Raw genomic sequence first — 15010 nt, forward strand, 5'->3', positions numbered from 1 at the left:
CGCAAGGCTAGCAGCCCAATCTAGATATGGTTGCCAGATGGACTAGAATTTAGGGATGGTGTGATGTTTTCTCTGCCGTCATCCGGTACATTGTACACACAGTGTCCATTTGTGCTAACACCGCTTTCAAAGAAGGACAACGAGGCGCCTTCCATTCTTTGGCTATTACCATCCGAGCTGCAATACATCCCTGAATAAGGAGGGGATGTAACATATCTTGGCCTACTGGTTCAGCGTTATTAAGCAGAGCTACGTCCAAAGTGAGATGTATAGATTGTTTAAGGATGAGGGATATCTGAATTTCAAGCTGCTGCCATATAGGATGTACGCAATCCCCCGACCACCACATGTGGATATAGGTACCAGTGGCGGTGCATCCTCTCCAGCACAGTCCCGATTGTGAGGGTGTTATTTTGGCTAAACGTTCCGGAGTCAAGTACCAACGATATAGCTGTTTTCTACCAGTGTCACTGAAATAGAAGCTTTGCTGAGTTGTAGATACACTTGTTCCCATTCATTGTCGGAGTAGGTCTGTGGTAAGTCTACAGTCCAAGCTTTGATGTGGGTGGGGGTAAAAAATGAGTTTTGCATTTAGTAATTGGTAGATCTTGTAATCAAACCCCGGATTGAAGAAAAGGTAGAGCAGTACCCTTCGAAAAGAGATTTTCCCTTGCCCAAGCAACTGTTGGGAAGTGCAAAAGTGGCGTATTTGGGAGTATGCTAGATACTTAGTGGGAGGAAGATTATACTACAAACTCACAGTCTCAAACGATAGAATATCGTCTCCCCCCCAAACATGTTCAAATTGGGCGATTCCCCTGTTACGCCACCTTGTAAAAGACTTGTGTCCGAGGCCAATAGGAAAAGAGGTATTATGAAAGAAATGCGAAAGATGGTAACAGGACTTGATTCCTGCAAGACACGCCTTCCACCTTTCCCATAGATCAATCGAATGTTTGGTAGTAGGAAGTAGATTGGTCCAGCAGCTCCATGTTTTCCTGGACTGCAACGCCATAGCTGCAAGCGGCATAGCTGGATGCTGGGCTTGCTCAATGATCGCCCAGTGTTTGATTTCAGTGGTCTGATGCCATATGATTAAAGGTCAAAGCTGTGCTGAAACATAATACCACAAAAGATTAGGGACACCTAAACCCCCTGTTAGCTTGGTTTGGTATAGGACATATCTATTAACAAGAAAGTTCTTTTTTACTCAAAGCACAATTAATCTCTGGAATTTGTTGCCAGAGGATGTGGTTAGTGCAGTTAGTATAGCTGTGTTTAAAAAAGGATTGGATAAGTTCTTGGAGGAGAAGTCCATCACCTGTTATTAATTAAGTTGACTTAGAAAATAGCCACTGCTATTACTAGCAACGGTAACATGGAATAGACTTAGTTTTTGGGTACTTGCCAGGTTCTTATGGCCTGGATTGGCCACTGTTGGAAACAGGATGCTGGGCTTGATGGACCCTTGGTCTGACCCAGTATGGAAATTTCTTATGAGATAAATTTGATGTGCATACAATGGAGGCAGTGCATGCAATCTCATGCATATTCATTGTGGATGTCCTATTGCTGTTACCATTTCCAGTACCGGCAGAACTTCCTCCCGATGTCAGCGTGATTCCGCATCCGGCACCCCTGTCCCCGTGACCGCCAGCAGCGCGCCTTCGCCCCGCACGGGCTCGGTGTTCTCCGAGGATGTCAGAAAATCATCCCTGACGCTGGAGGCAAGTCTCACGCCTCGGACACGCCCCCCGACGTCAGACGCCGACCGGCTTCAGTTTGCGCGGGAAGGGATTGATATTTAAGGAGAGCTCCTTCCTGGGCTCATCGCTTCGGCCACAGTGCGTTTGGGGAGTGTTTTTGCTGCTTACCGTGCCTGTTGCTTCAGCTCCTGACCTGGACTGTCTTATTGGATTACTCTGCCTGCTGCCTGCCTACTGGATTTGTTTGCCTTGGTTCCTCTGTCTGCTGCCTGCCCTGACGTGGACTGTCTCATTGGATTACTCTGCCTGCTGCCTGCCTACTGGATTTGTTTACCTTGGTTCCTCTGTCTGCCGCCTGCCCTGACCTGGACTGTCTCATTGGATTACTCTGCCTGCCTACTGGATTTGTTTGCCTGGGTATCTGTCTGCTGCCTGCCCTGACCTGGACTGTCCGGCTGGATTACTCTACAGGCCGTATCCTCAGGATTGTCCCTTCTTGGTGTCTGAGAGGGTGACTTCAGTTCCTGTGCTTCCCGGGCTCCAGGTAAGCGGTCTCGACCCAGGTTCCACTTAACCACAGTAACAGTTGGCCGAAGCCATGGAACCAGTCGACTTGGCCGCACTTCAGGCTATTCCCGGGATGGCCAATCGAATTCAGCAACAACAGGGGGTCCTAGATCAAGTCACAGGGGTCTTGGATCACCTGGTTGCCCGAATGGATGCTTTAGCCCATACCCCGGCAATACCCATAACCAGTACCGCAGCGAATCCTACTCCTATTAGGATTCCTCCTCCGCCCCGATTTAACGGAACTGCAACACTTTGTAGAGGATTTATTAACCAGTGTCGAATGCACTTCTCGTTATAACCTGCTTCGTTTCCCAACAATAAAACCAAGACTACATTATTCTTCATTGTTGGAGGACCAGCTCTGGCTTGGGCTTCTCCCCTTTGGGAGAGAGATGATCCTCTCCTCTCTAACCTGGATCGATTCTTAAAGGAATTCCGCCTTATTTTTGACGAACCTGACGTTCGACCTCAGCAGCGAACGATTTACTTCAGATCAAACAAGGTTCTCGATCCGTGGGAGAGTACGCCATCCAGTTCCGGACATTAGCAGCTGAACTCGCTTGGGGAGAGGATAGTTTGCTGGCAATTTTTCGACAGGGCCTTGCGGAGAACATTAAGGATGAACTCGCTGGCAGAGACCCCCCTGAAACCTCGGAGGACTTAATCCGTTTATCTATCCGACTAGATTTACGCTTCCAGGAGAGAACACGAGAGTGAGCTGCTTCCCGAAGGACTTTTCATCTACCTCCAACCTTTCAGCAGCCTATTTCTGTCCCACCTGCCGCAGAAGCTTCGGGAGGGACCGATGAACCTATGCAGATTGACAGGGTTCGACTAACATCCGAAGAACGCCACAGAAGGAGAGTCAAGAATCTCTGTTTATATTGTGCTGGGGCAGGGCATTTCGTCAATAAATGTCCCAACAAGGCGGGAAACTCCCGGACCTAGGATGGGTGGGAGAGGCCTCCCTGGGTCCCACCATTTCCTCTCCTCAACTACTACTTCCAGTTACCCTTTGGCTAAAGGAGGAAGTTCATTCATTTCAGGCCTTCATAGATTCGGGAGCGGCAGGCAATTTCATTCAGGAGAGACTGGTCAAGTTATATCAGATACCGGTCGAACCTTTAGCAATTCCTCTCTCAGTCACTTCAGTGTCCGGGCATTCTGTAGGAACGCGAATCTGTTACGTCACCGAACCCATCTTACTCAACACGGGAATATTGCACCAAGAACGCATCCAGCTATACGTACTTCCATCTTCCGTCAATCAAATCATTTTAGGCCTACCCTGGTTAAGGATTCATCAACCCCGTCTGGATTGGGCTTCATTGCAACTTACCTCCTGGAGTCCTTTTTGCTTCAAGAACTGTTTAACGTCTCTTCAAAGAACTGCCATCCAGACCACGCAACTCTCCTCTAGTATTCCAGCTCCCTATCAAGACTTCGAGGATGTTTTCAGTAAACAACAAGCAGAGAATCTACCACCTCACCGACAGTATGATTGCGCTATAGATCTTCTTCCGGAAAAGATTCCGCCCAGAGGGAGAATTTATGCGCTTTCAGAGCCTGAATCCGAGGCGTTACGACAATACATCAAGGAGAATTTAGCTCGGGGTTTTATTCGACCTTCAACATCCCCTGCTGGAGCAGGTTTTTTTTTTGTTAAAAAGAAGGAGCTCTCCTTAAATATCAATCCCTTCCCGCGCAAACTGAAGCCGGTCGGCGTCTGACGTCAGGGGGCGTGAACGAGGCGCGAATCGCGCGAGACTTGCCTCCGGCGTCAGGGATGATTTTCTGACGTCCTCTGAGAACGCCGAGCCCGTGCGGGGCGAAGGCGCGCTGCTGGCGTCGCGGGGACAGGGATGCCGGATGCGGAATCACGCTGACATCGGGAGGAAGTTCTGCCGGTACTGGAAATGGTAACAATTGCTTTAAGGCATAGAACACTTGGCCTAGTTGATGTTCGCCAAGGATGTCACAGAATAATTATGCTGGCAAGCCTGCAACCTCTCCAGATCAACTGAGTCTTAAGCCAAGTGGAGTATGTCATCAGCTTAAGCTGGAAGTCACATGCAAGTCCAGTTCCTGTAGTACCAGCCTGGTGAGCTCCCCCACAGGGAGCATCCTTGGTGCACTCCTTGACTAAATGCCAGTGGTGCTATCAAGGACCAGTTAATCTTTACTAGGCACTCCACACAGATGTACAAAAGCTGAAGCAGCTCCATTTAACATGTGTTGAATCCAAATGCCTGCAGTGTTGGCATAAGATAACATTGATCCACTTTGTGAAACACCTTTTCCTAATCATGTGTCAACAAAGCAACTGACAGACCAGTCCTATGATCAAGATGAATAAGATCCCATACCAAAAAGATGTTATAGTCTGGTCTGGGATCATGTAGAATTTGTCAGGATGAATCACCTTAACCAGCACAGTCTTTAGCTGCAGTGAAATTAGCAAGTTTGCTATTTAGAGTGTTTTCCATAGATAGGATGAATTAGCCATTACATGTGGGTGATGTCATCCGGTGGCACTGAGCTCATCTCTCTAAGATAGTAGAGGAAACCATTTTGGTCTTTATCTGCTATCATTCACTATGTTACTACGGAACATGTGTGGGAATTTCCACATGGGCATTGCCTCATGAGCCTCCTCAATCAGTACTAGAACTAAATCTAGCCATGTGATCAACTCTCCAGGGAAGCAGGTGGGAATTCCATGGCTAATTCATCCTGCTATCTATGCAAAACACTGTTTATGGTAAGCAAGCTTGCTTTTTCCTGTTGATACATACACTGAATTAACCATTATATTTGGGGAGTCCCAAGCTGAGAGTTGTAGCAGAGCACTTACTTAGTAAGCAACCCAGTCCCCATCATGGAGTGTGGACTACAGTGAAAACAGTTTTCGCAAAACTACTTGTCTGAATTTACTGTCAGCCTTAAGATCATATCAAGATAATAATAGGATGTGAAGGTATGAAATGAAGACCAAGCTGCAGCTATGCAGATGTCCTCAATAGGCACGTCACGAAGATGAGCAAAAGGCAGCCTTAGCTCTCACTTGGTGAGCCTTAGAGTCCTGCGAGCTGTAATTAGACTAAATCATAGCAGTTTGAATGCACTCAGCTAACCAATTAGATAAAGTTCGTTTGGTGACCACAGCTCCAGCCAGTTCGGGGCATAGGAAGTGAAAAGCCGATTGCTTTGATGATGTGGCAGAGTCCTCCCTTTTGTAATATGCCAAGGTCTGTTTGCAGTCCAAACTATGGAGGGCTTTTTCGCCTTCATAAGCAATTGACCTTAGGAAAAATGTAGGCAGAACGATTGATTGATGTGGAAGGCAGAGACTACCTTTGGAAGAAACCTGGGGTGAGTTCAGAGTACTACCTGTTGGGAAAAAATGGCAGATATGATGGATAGTGAACAGCCTGGAGTGCACAGATTCTCTAGTAGAAATGATCGCAACTAGAAAAATCACCTTCCAAGTTAAAAAATTTTAGACAAGAAAGTCGAGTAGAATTCCAGGCTCTCTTGTGAATGCTCTCTGGATCTGTAAGGAGACCCATCCACAGAGAGAAGGCAGGCCATCTGCTTCTTGGCTTCTCCAACTTGTAGAAAGGTGCAAGCCATGATCCATTTTGTAAAGAAACTGGAATACATGACCTCACAAGATTCCCTAGTTTTAAATGATTGATAACGACCCAGAGGGTGAACCTCCTACTCCATACATGCCTTGCAGTCCCCGAGCACAGGCAAGTATTTCTCAAGATCAATCATTTCCTCCTACGTTGCATGATTTCAACAATATGCCACCTGCTAGCATCTTTGCTATGCTCCCGAAAGAGGACCTTGAGACAGACTTTCTCCAGAAAAATATGCTCTGTGGCTGCACTAGTCCTTTCCAAAACTCCTGGACTGCAGTCATAAACCCCAGTCCTCCAAAGGGTTATTAGAGTGTGGATAGGTGTCTCAAGGTTCTAGCAATTCAGCCCACCATCATGGATATAGCACTGTGATCCATGAACAGTGCCAATCTAATATTACTGGGCTTGTGATTCCATGTAGCTAGATGGATAAAGCTGGCTGATCCAGGACAGAACACCCTACCTTACCTCACACCTCTCATGAAGGTGAAGAATGATGTCCCTACCAAAAATCTACCAGGAAGCAGCAGCAGATCAAGTCCCACAAGGCTGCTGGCAACCCTAGGTGCGGCTCTAGAAGGCATACATTTAAAAATAAAAATAAAAAAAAAAATCACCCAAATCACATACCTTCATTGATATCCAAATGTCAAAATAGGCCAATATCTTTTAGGCCTGCACTCCAAGCATACACATTGATATTAATGATACTGCTTTCAAGCTGGACCCAGAGATTAAGCAGACGCTCTGGCAAGGTGACTTTAGCAATAAGCATCTCAGGCTGCAAAGGCTCAGAACAATATGATCACCCCACAAGATGTAGAAATGAGGGTGAATAAATAAATAAAAAAGACAACAAAAACAAACCACTGCTGTGCCACTCCAGTGGCCAATTGGCTTCATCTGCTGGAGTAGAATGGGTATTATGAGGAGACTCACAATGTACTTCTCCTTTCACAAGAAGCTGAATATCTGGAGTCTCTGGAGACCCTCTCTACAACCACTGCAATTTTTTTGAGAGCCACGTCTGTCAGTTATAAATCACCACATACCTTACACTTAAGGCACTTGAGATGATTTTAGAACTTCTGTTCTGGATAGTTAAGTGTGGGGAGCCTGTTCTGGGGTATTGGATTTGGCAGCTCTCTCAACATCTGGAGAGAGCATGTTGGTGAGACCGCACCTTGAAAACTGTGAACAATTCTGGTCGCCGCATCTCAAAAAAAGATATAATTGCGATGGAGAAGGTACAGAGAAGGGTGACCAAAATGATAAGGGGAATGGAACAGCTCCCCTATGAGGAAGGCTGAAGAGGTTAGGACTTTTCAGCTGGAGAAGAGACGACTGAGGGGGGATATGATAGAGGTCTTTAAGATCATGAGAGGTCTAGAACGGGTAGATGTGAATCGGTTATTTACTCTTTCGGATAATAGGACGACTAGGGGGCACTCCCTGAAGTTAGCATGTGGCACATTTAAAACTAAATCGGAGAAAGTTCTTTTTTTACTCAACGCACAATTAAACTCTGGAATTTGTTGCCAGGGGATGTAGTTAGTGCAGTTAGTATAACTATGTTTAAAAAAGGATTGGATAAGTTCTTGGAGGAGAAGTCCATTACCTGCTATTAAGTTCACTTAGAGAATAGCCACTGCTAATATTAGCAAACAGTAGCATGGGATAGACTTAGTTTTGTGGTACTTGCCAGGTTCTTGTGGCCTGGATTGGCCACTGCTGGAAACAGGATACGGGCTTGATGGACCCTTGGTCTGACCCCAGTATGGCATGTCTTATGTGGTTAAGTGCTTTTTTAATGGACTTATTTTTGTTTGCCAGCAATTGATTTTATCTGCAGTGTTTAGGTAATGCATTTGTAAACAGCCTTTACCATTCCATTAAGGTACAGGGACCCAGCGTAAAAGTTTTTATAATCAGTTTGAACTGAGAAGTGCATCTCGGATAGGCACAGACCAAGTGCTGAAGCAACTCCACATCTGGTCATTTCTCAAGGACAAATTGAGGCTTCAGCCATAAAAATAAAGGATCTACTGCAAGGGATAATGGGCTTTGCAGTGCCTGAGGACCTATCATCCCCTGCCTCCGAGCATATTTTGGAAAAGCAGCCTCTTAAAATGAAAGAAGTGCTTAGGATCTCCCTCTTCCCATCACCCTATGGCGAAGGACTTCTTTCTCTCAACTTAATCTTTAAGAGCCCTTCACTTCCCTGATCTTGTATAACCAAGGTAAGAGACTCGTGCTCTGCCTCAGCATTAGAGACAGGGAGAACTAAAAATGGTACTGCCAGCGCTATGGAGAATGCCTTTAACAATGTGTCAGTATGATTGCTTTCTCTCTCTCCCCCCAAGGATGCAGAGATGCCTTAACATGCCCTCTGGCATATAGGATGGCACATTCACTAGTATCACTCTCACTACTGGGGCGAGTAAAAATTCCTTCCACCATAATTCCATGGACTATAAGCATGGCAGCAAGCTACACAAGAATACTATTTTACCATACATCTTGCCAGACACCCCAATGGCCTCAGGACCCACTACCTGGGGCCAGAGCCTTTGCAGGAGTCTAAACCGAGAGCCAAGCACCGAATCCCATGCTTCTAGCTTAAGGCTAAGGTCCATCCTAAATGACACAGGGGTCCTGCCTCCCCCACTAATTCTCCTGGAGGGCCATTCTTCACCATGCCAGGAGGAGTAGTCGTCTAGTGGTTAGAGCAGGCAGGCTACAAACCAAGGAAACCAAGGCTCAAATCCCACCGCTGTTCCTTGTGACCTTAGGCAAGGTCACTTTACCCTCCATTGCCTCAGGTACAAACTTAGATTGTAAGCCCTCTGAGGACAGGGAAATCCCTACAGTACCTGAATGTAATCTGCTTTGAAGTGCTGAAAAGCAGAATATAAATAGTCACCACATAGGTGGTGCAAAAGTAGATGGGGTGGGGCCTGCTGCTGTCTCGGATGAAGGGGAGACCTCTGGTATGGAGATGTTCCTTAGCTTCTCCATCAGGGAAGGCAGCCAACTTTAAGATGAAGGAGGGAGTGGTGCCAGATGAAGAATGGACTCTCTTGACCACAAGTGGGACCGAAAAACTACAGGCTGGTCAGCCTCACCTGGTAGTGAAAAAATTATTGGAGACTATGCTGAAGGAAAGGATAGTGAACTATCTACAAGCAAGTGGTTTGCTGGATCCAAAACAGCATGGAGTCACTAGGGGACAGCCTGTCAGACCAATCATCAATTTTTTTTGATTGGATGACTAGAGAATTAGATCAAGGAAGTGTGCTTGATGTGATCTACTTGGATTTCAGCAAAGCTTTGATACAGTCCTGCATAGGCGGCTTGTGAATAAAATGAGACGCTTGGGAGTGAGCACCAAGGTGGTGGCATGAATTACAAAACTAGTTGACTAATAGGAGACAGCAAGTAATGATAAATGGAACCAACTCTGAAGAGAGAGTGCCACAGGGATCGATCCTGTTCACTATCTTTGTGAATGACATTGCAGAAGGGATAGAAGGTAAAGCCTGGTCTGTTTACAAAGGATACTAAGATCTGCAACAAAGTGGACAAGCCTGAAGGAGTAGAGAGAATGAAAAGTGATTTAAGAAAGCTTGAAGAATGGTCAAAGATTTGGCAGCTGGGATTCAATGCCAAGATGTGCAGAGTCATGCATCTGGGATGTGGTAATCCAAAAAAAGCTGTATATGATGGGGAGTGAAACACTGATGTGCACAGACCAAGAGAGAGACCCTGTGGTAATAGCATCTGGTGATGTGAAGATGGCAAAGCTAGAAGAATAACCAGCAGGAAAAAGGAGGTGATGATGTCCTTTACAGATCCTTAGTGAGGCCTCACCTGGAGTACTGTGTTCAGTTCTGGAGACTGTATCTCAGAATAGAGAAAGGATGGAGGCCGTCCAGACAAGGGCGACCAAAATGGTACGAGGTCTGTATTGAAAGACTTATGAGGAGAGGCTGAAAGATCTAAATACAATACAGAACTTCAGATACTGGAGAGGTTTTAATGTTGCACAAACTTGAATCTTTTCCATCAGAAAGGAAACAGTAGGACTAGGGGGTCACGAAATGAAACTCCATGGGGGACAAATCAGAACCAACGTCAGGAAATATTTCTTCACGGAGAGGGTGGTGGATGCTTGGAATGCCCTTCTGGAGGAGGTGATGAAGAAGAAAACAGTCAACAAATTCAAAATGGCATGGGATACACACTGTGTATACCTAAATGCTAGAAAATGGATATGAAGAAAAGGGCACATGGGGGTAACCTACACGGATCGGCAGTTACTACCCTTAGCAGAATGCATGGGGATTACTATCCTCAATCAATAAGCCTTGATGTTTTTGACGCAACTGCAACATTATTCCCCACTTTGACGATGGGGAAAAAGGGGAACTGGATACAGACAACAACAAACATGGGTCCTGACACACAGATGGCCAAGTCCCAAAAGGAAAGAATGTCAAGCAGCATTGTCTGAATTTTAAAGGCGGCTCCTCACCCAGTAAAAACATTGCTAGCAGTAATTTATGGGTTTGACAGTTGCTTGGTTTGATTGATTATACATTATCATAAGGCTTGGGGGTAACTGCACGGAGTGTCAATTACTACCCTTGAAAGAAAAATGAGGGAATCTTGCACAGAGCAGCAGATACTACCAAAAGAAGCTTGCTGGGCAAACCATCTGGTCCTTTTCTGCCATCATTACTATGTTAGTATGACACCACAGTCACTGTCACAGCAGCAGGTAAAAAAACCAATAAAAACCACTGCAGCTTGGAGTACCCTGGATAGAGATGTTTCTATATCAATGCCAGGCAGAGTCTTATCAGTGTTCTACGCGTTGCAGTTTTCCATAATTTCATGTAAACGATGCACTTTTTTTAGGCAGCTGATGACAAAGAAACTGGCTTAAATGGTGCTGTGCCCTGAGAAGTTTCAGGTACAGGGTCTTGGGACCTGGATTGGCCACTGCTGAAAACAGGATACTGGATTTAATAGACCTCTGGTCTAACCCTGTAAGGCAAATCTTATATTCTTAACATTAGGAAGAGCGGGAGTAGCATCACCAATAGCCACCATAGTAGCACTAGACATCACTGCTGCTGGGGTGGAACCTGAAGACTCTAGGGCTGCAACTATTACCTAGAGTACAGCTAAACTGATGCGATTGCTGCAGCCTCAAGAGTACTGGCATTATTTCATGAATTGCATGTGTTAATAAAACCAATACAATGTACAATAAAATAAAATCAAAATAATATATAAATACAAAGTATATGCATAAAAATGGATAAACAATAAAAGTTTAAAAATAAATCGTTACAAACAAAACTTTAGAAAACAACCAGGACATTAGTAGTTGCCTGAATTTCAGGCCCATGTCCAATGACAAGTTCCATTATGAGGGGGTAAGAAATTAAACACACCTCTCACATCTGCTCATAGATAATACCTTTAGGAGAGGGTAATTTCAAAAGTTCTTGTTGAGATGAATGAAGACTTTGTGTAGGATGGTATGGGACCACTGCTTGGCAGAAACAGGAGGGTGTATGATACTGTCATGCTTTAAAAGTTAAACACAAGATTTTGAATTGGACATAGGAGAATATCGGGAGCCAGTGAAGTTCCTACAGTAACAGGGATAAGACTATTTTTATTTGCCAAAAATAAGCTCATCAAAAGTGTTTTGAACTAGCAATTGAGTGCGATGCATGTCCATGAAAAAGGGCATTGCAGTAGTCTAATTTAAGAATTAATGTGCAAGTGAATGTTTATAAATCAATCGGAATCTACAAATAAAATGTAGGATAATTTAAAAAAAAGTACTGTATTAAGGAAGAAACATGAGGAATAAATGTCAATGAAGGTCAAGCTTAACCCCAACATTGTGACCACTTCTTTGAGTTCAATAGTATAACCAGCCATTCCTGGAGAGGGATAACCTTGCTGATTCTTGGTCTCACATTTTTTGGGGCTAACTTTTGTTTATTCAAAGTGAGCCAGTTTGAGGCCTTAGACAGACAGTTAAATTGTGTCAGATATTTTGAATTTATACAGTCATCTGTAAAAAATAGCACCCATAACCAAGGCTTTGTATTGGAGTAGCCAGGAGAGAGATAAACATTAAATAGGGTAGGGATAGAAAGCCTTTCAATCCAGACTGTTTTGTTAAGATAGCCATGTAACTGACTCAGAATAGTAATACTAGAGCCAGCACTTCCCTTATCCTCAGGTCCAACTGGAGCCTGCCTATTTCCCCACTGCCTACCTCTTTTCCCCATCTGGGCTGTTCTTGCACAATGAAGATGCAGGCAAAGGAGAATGGGGGCAAAGTGCTCTCCTTTAAAAAAAAAAAAAAGGAAACACAAACTGATTTTTAACAAGAGTGAGCTAACAGGTCGATGCAATAAAATACATCCGTATCCTCATCCCTTGCATACCCGATGCAATATTTAAATGAAAAAGAAAGCAGAGCGGCGTACAAAAAGGGCATGCTAAGGAGAAATGTGCACATCTGATGCTCAAATGTTTATTGCAGTGGACACACGAACATCTAAACTGTGCGTTCCTAAAAAAAAGTGCATCGTTTACATGAAATTATGGAAAACTGCAATGCGTATTGTTGACCAAAAGGAAAGCAGTCACCCAAAATGTTTTAAGGTGTCCTTTAGCTAATCATCATTTATTTATTTATTTAAAGGCTTTTATATACCGAAGTTTAGCTAGATGCCTTCACTCCGGTTTACAGACAACAACTTATTACAATTTGGGAAGCAACTGTAGAAACATTATATTTCAAGTTATGGAACAACAGGTACTGGATCCACTGATAGAGCAACGAAATACAAGATATGGAACGACTTTCAAGATAAGTAACAGCTAGTGAAACCATGTAACAGGGAGGTGGAAAGTTATAATTGGATTATAACTTTGCTTGGCGTCATTACTTCCTATGTACATTTTTTTTATTTTTTGTTTAACACCAAATAACTAAATATATATAACATAGTAACAATGGCAGAAAAAGACCAAATGGTCATCCAGCCTGCCCAGCAAGTTTCATAAGGTTGTAACCGCCACTCAGTGCAGGTTTCAACCCTAAACAGAGACATAGGGGTAACTGCTCGTCGTGCAGTTACCCCCAAGCCTTAATCTAAGGGTAGTAATATTTACAATCAGACAGCCGCTTCAACATGCTTCACGTTTGGTCTTTCCTACCCTACAAGGGGACATTTATTGCAATACAGAGGACCAATTTTTTATATTTCGCTTGAGCCCTTGACTGCGAGTTAACTTTACTCCACTTCCTGAGCTGGAGTTAATTTTTTGGAAAAAAAAAAGTGTATATTAAGCACCCAATTTTGGGCTCACTTTCCTACACTGGGCAACAATATTTGATATCTTTATTTACAGGGAATGTAAACGTGATGGGTGCTTTTATTAGGTGTGTATTTTAGACACACTTATTTACTTGCTGCATGGGAAGTGCGCTCAGCCTACTGCACAGATTTACACGCAGTTTTGCATGCACCAGACTAGCACCCGATGCAATAAGGAGATCAGCATGTCCTAACTACTGTATAGCTGATTGCACTCGTCACACATGTAAATCCTATGAAGATGAGGGTATTACCCCTCCCCCCATGCAGAAAATCGCTGGGCACCCAATGCACACTTTTCAACGTGGCAAATTTAAATCCAGCCTTGGAGTTGACATTAAATCAATACACGAGTCAAGGGCTCAGGGGAAATTTAAAGAATAGTGTCCTATGTGCTTCCTACCACAGGTGAACAACAAACAAAATACAAAGACAGAGCACCAAACGCGTGAGACAGGGAAAAACCTTTTTTTTTTTTTTTTTTTTAAGTCTCACCCAACAATGCTGACCTCCTGTGCTCCTGAAAGGCGATTAAGGCTCACAGCCCTCAAATGTTTCTTGGCTACTGATGCTGGTGTTGGTAAGGCCCACCAGGAGTTTTGGGAGGCCTTAAACAGAAAATATGTAAATATAAAAAGTTGGATTTTACCTCTACAAATCAAGGGCGAGCGCATAAGCCAACAAGGAATAAATATACACAAATTTCTCTCTGAAGCTCCGCAGGGAGAAAAAATGAGACACATAAAAGCGGGGGGGGGGGGGCTGCTGAAGAGCGCTCCCAAACTCTTCTCTCAACGCTTTCAGAGAGTGCCTGAAGGGTGGAAATAAAGTAAATAATATAAAGCATAACGATAAGCAGCAAACAATGCGAGGGAGTAAGGAAAGGAGAAATCAATCAGGCTTTCAGGGAGGAAGGTATTAATAATACAAACTAAAAGAACGTGTCGGCCACAGAATAAAAGAAAGAAGAAATTAACCCGTGAGGCTCAAGAGAGAGCAGTACAAGGGAAGCAAACGAGTTTACACAAAACAGAAAGCAAAGGTTTCATACGCCTACCTATCCTAGATTTAATGCTTTTGTGCATATGGAAATAAAAAGAAAAGTGAACTGGAAACGAAAGGGGGGAAGTGTACTTTAAAAACGAGGGGGAGTGGGGGAAGTGTATTTTAAAAACGGGGGTGGAAAGATCTTAAACAAGTGAAATCAAAAACTTAAATCTAAAAAAGCCCCCCGAAAACTAAATTCATAAACGAAAAGGCACAAACAAAAATGAAATTTAGACATAACGCTAAAAAAGGATCACAATTAAGTTACCAGCGCTCTCGGTTGGTTGCCTTTCCCTTTCCCTCTCGGCCTCACCTGTTGGCTTCCGCCAGTTTCCGTCTCGCGCTCCCTCCTCCCCCAGCAAGAGAGAGGGACGCGCGTTCTCTCGGTCACGTGACGGCCCCGGGAGTGACATCCCAGGTGCGTCCCACAGGTACAGACTCGCCTGCACATAAAAGCTCTCCTCTGCCGGCTGACAACTTGGAACACTTGATTCCATGGCACGAATAGCAAGCCAAGAATTTTTTAAGTGGTCCCACAAAAGGAGCAGGAAATCTCTGTAATAATCTTGGATGGGGGAGAAGGAATAACAACAACATATGTTTCTGCCACCAGGCCAGAAACAAA

At 44.3% G+C, this 15010-nt stretch overlaps 1 protein-coding gene across 6 annotated transcripts in view; it reads right to left on the reverse strand.

Moving 5' to 3' along the window:
• LOC115082489 (MARVEL domain-containing protein 2-like) overlaps positions 1 to 14774 on the reverse strand; it is a 46245-nt gene extending 31471 nt beyond the window's left edge. For 2 of the 6 annotated variants that reach the window (XM_029586714.1, XM_029586711.1), the window contains exons 1-2: positions 14654 to 14761; positions 13834 to 13946 (exon numbers count right to left, since the gene is read on the reverse strand). The gene's annotated coding sequence lies outside the window, so the exon portion shown is untranslated. Of the gene's footprint in view, positions 1 to 13833; positions 13947 to 14653 lie in introns of all 6 variants that reach the window. The other 4 variants (XM_029586712.1, XM_029586717.1, XM_029586713.1 and 1 more) reach the window with 4 other exon arrangements.
• Positions 14775 to 15010: the final 236 nt, after the last annotated feature.

This window comes from Rhinatrema bivittatum, unplaced genomic scaffold (genome assembly GCF_901001135.1).
Source record: "Rhinatrema bivittatum unplaced genomic scaffold, aRhiBiv1.1, whole genome shotgun sequence".
Classification (NCBI taxonomy): domain Eukaryota; kingdom Metazoa; phylum Chordata; class Amphibia; order Gymnophiona; family Rhinatrematidae; genus Rhinatrema; species Rhinatrema bivittatum.